We start from the raw sequence: 3862 nt of genomic DNA, 5'->3' as shown, positions 1-3862 counted from the left end.
TTATTCCACTGAACCATCTCCCCGGCCCCGCATTTACATATTTTTACAAAGAAATTTAGAAATCTAACCATATACAGAGTTTTAACAGGACAGACCTGTGACATTTTTTTCTTCTTATTCTTGTGTTTTTTTTTTTTATTTATTACCCTTTAAAAAACAAACAAAACATTTATTTGAGATACAGTGTGGCCATAATTGGTATGTCATGACAAGAAGTACGTATTTAGAAGACCAGGATGGCAGGCACTCCAAGCGTGACCCCTCTATTACACACTGCCATCCTCAGTGCAGCTGTTAGGCCAGTATTTGACAAGCACTGTACCATGACTGTCTGCCTTGGGCCGATTGTACTTCGGCTTTTCCTTCTTTCCATAGTAATATATTCTTAAGAGAATGGGGAGAAGCCTATAAAGTAGAGAAGCCTGCTGTGTGAAAAGTGAACAGATGGTTTCAGAAGCAGCAGCAGGAGCTATAACCAGTCATGGATAGAACCTAAGAGACCCAAATTTTACTACCTTTTTGTTGGACTTAGGTGGGGTGTAAATTATCAAAAGACTAGTTCTGTGGCCAAAGGTGAGCCAGATGAACACCTGGGGCAAGTGGTGAGTCTGGCAGAGATGCTTGGTAGGGAGGGCATGAGGGAAGGCATGGCTACTGCTCGGCAGCTGTGGGGAGCTGCTCTCGTGGCACCGTGAGGTATAGGCCCCAGCTCATCAGTGCCTCTCAGAGTAGGACTCTTCAGGACTCAGATCCACTGTGGACCTTGGGGTGCCCCTCTCCCATGTTGGCCTATTTCCCCACCCTGGCTCTAGTCCCAGTCACATGTAGGGAGCATTTGTTGAGCATTTGCTGCCCCAGGACTTCTGCTGTGCTTTCAATCTTTCAAGTGTTGGTGAGGCAGATTAGTGAGGAAGGCACTGGAGCAGGGCAACAAGCAAGACTGTGTTTTGTGGGCTCTGCACACTCAAGACAGGTTGATGAGCTGTAAGCAGATGAGCAAATAGGTAATACCACTCAGGCAGGCATCTGCAGAGGTATTCAGGACTTTGAGGGTGGGAGGAAGTCTGTTCATTATCAGAGAGGCTGCAGCTTAGGGAGGAAGAATCTTAAGGAGTAGAGTCAGGTTTGAAATACATAAATTGTTATGAACTACTGCTTGCCTGTTAGCTTTTATGATTTCTGTGGCTCAGGAATTAGACACTATGGGAGCATTTTCATCGCTCTGTTACAGTGGAGGGTGAAGGGCTGGGTGCTGGAGTCATGTGAGGAGTCATCTCAGTGTCCAGAGGTACATAATAGCCCAGCAGAGACTTAGCTGAGCCTTGTGGGCTGCGACTTGTGCACGTGTGAGTGGGGAGCGAGAGAAGGAGTGTGGACTGGGGAGTCAGCTAGGGATCTTTTTTCTGATGATGCCTTGGGAGGCACGTATTATTTTTGCCACATTCCATGGTACTGGCTAGTTACAGGCTATGCCAAGTTCCACTGGTAGAAACAGACTCACACTGCAGAAACTATGGAATAGGGTAGATCTGTAGCAGGCTTCCTTGGAAAAATGACTCACTTACTCCAAAGCCAGTATTTGTTCTTATCCCTTGATCACCTTCAACCCTTACTCTTGTCTACTGGCATTGAAAATTTTTACCAGACCCTTGATTTCCTGGGTAACTTTAGGGTTAGCACTTGTCCCACAGCTAGAGTTGTCCACCTGTGTGTTGAAGATGGACTTGCCTATTGGAGCTTCTCTCACTGGCCTTGTTGATTAGGCTACTTGGGAAAGGAATCTTTTGAGCAGGGAATTTTGTTATTTTGTGCTTCAGGATCTGTTAACTTAGGAAAAATGTACGTATCATGTCATGTGGGTATCATGTCTCTCCCCCCCGCCCCCATCATCAGAGAGTAACGTGAGCATGCTAATGCAGCCATAATGGCATCTGCTGGTGTGGCACTAGGCACAAGGGAGCATGGTGGAGAATCCTGCAAGAGGAGGGCTGCGCCTTGGGCAGGAGTGCAAGTTCTGTCGGTTACTTTTCACTTGTTGCTAGGACAAAATACCCAGCATCTTAAACTAAGGAAAGAAAGGTTTATTTAGCTCACAGTCAGTGGAGGTTTCAGTCCATACTCAGCTGGTGCCAGAGCAGAGTAGCGCATGGCAGAGGGCAGCTGTTCCTTGCAGCAGAAAACAGCAAAGGGCAAACAAGTGATGAGTCACTCTAGGATGGGCCTCCATGTCCTAGGGTGTGGAATTGCTGCACTGATTCAGGTAAGCTTTTAACTTCTCATATTGACACAGTGTATCATCCACTACAGCTGCACTGGTGGGGTGCAGCAAAGTGAGGGGCATTTGTTTAGCATGCAGGTGGATTTTCAAATGTTTGTCAAGGGGCAGCTGAGAGGGAGACAAACATGTTCCTCTGCCTGGTTTATGTTTTTCCGCCAAGGCTGTGAATTAAATTTGTTAAAGACCTATTAACATTTAATAAATTTGTTAACATGTCTTAGTTACTTTTCTCATTTCTGAGACAAACTACCCAACACCTGAAGTTAAAGGGGGAAGTGTTTATTTGGCTCACAGTTTTGTAGAGGTTTCAGTCCATAATCGACTGGCTCCAATGCAGGGTCACTTGGCAGAGGGGCATCGCAGGGGAGAGACAGTTCACAGTAGGAAGAAGACAGCAAAGCAACAAAGGGTGACCCCAGCTCTTTCTGTCCCTTGTATTTTACCTAGGCTACTTAGGGCGGGCAGCACTCACACCCTCAGTCCTACTGCCCTCAGGGCTAGCATGGCACCATTAATCCCAGTGTCACACACAGTAGATCCACCACCCTTTGAAAAAGCCCTGCCTCTGACTGAGGCTTTGAGGGGATGTCTAGACATGGCTGTGACACATGTGCTTCATGTACATGCGCATGTGTGATGGGTAATCTAGGAGTGGTTCCTCTTCCTCCCCCACTCCTTTTTTTCTAGGAATACTAGGATTGAACTACAGGCCAAAAGCATGCTAGACAGGTGTTCTACCACTGGTCTAACCTCCCCCAGCCACAATCTGGTCTTTAAGCCATTGTGGGCTACACAAGAAAGGGTTGTTGGGTTTCTAGGTGGTTGGATGGGGTGGGAGCTGGGGATGATGACCAGAAAAGGCCTGGTAAAATCTGTTAGCAAAGTTTGTTCTGTAGGTTTATGATGATGTGTTTCCTATTGATAAAAATTAAGCTTTTGGCCTGACGTGATGGTAGATGTCTGTAATCCTATCTCTCTGGGAGGCTGAGGCAGGAGGATTTCAAGTTTGAGCTTACGCTGAGGAATTTAGTGACTTAGACACTAGGTGTCTCAAAAAAATTTTTTTGGGCTGGTGAGATGGCTCAGTGGTCTAAAGCACCTACTTAGAACAAGCTAAGCTAAACAAAGTACAGGGGCTGTGGTTCAATCCCCCAGCACCACATGCCAGCCAGCCCCGCCCCCTGGTGGGCTTGTACTGGCCACACACAAAATAAATAAATAAATAATTAAAAAAAATTTTTTTAGATTAATTTATTTATTTAGTGTGTGTGTGTGTGGCCAGCTCAGCCCACCAGGGGGCGGGGCTGGCTGGCATGTGGTGCTGGGAATTAAACCACGGTCGCTGTGCTTTTGCTTAGCTTGTTGTTAAGTAGGTGCTTTAGACCACTGAGCCATCTCACCGGACCTAAAAAAATTTTTTATGAATGTGTGTTTCATTTGTGAAAGGACAATTTGTGTCCTGTTTTGAGAGTATTCTCTAGTCTATTGGATCAAAGTATTCTATATACTAAAGAGACATATTGGGGCTGGTGAGATGGCTCAGTGGTCTAGAGCACCTATTTAGAACAAGCTAAGCTAAGCAAA

The sequence above is a fragment of the Octodon degus genome, unplaced genomic scaffold (assembly GCF_000260255.1).
Source record: "Octodon degus isolate 3935 unplaced genomic scaffold, OctDeg1.0 scaffold00405, whole genome shotgun sequence".
In the NCBI taxonomy this organism is placed as follows: domain Eukaryota; kingdom Metazoa; phylum Chordata; class Mammalia; order Rodentia; family Octodontidae; genus Octodon; species Octodon degus.
Note: the sequence above shows the minus strand (reverse complement) of the source record.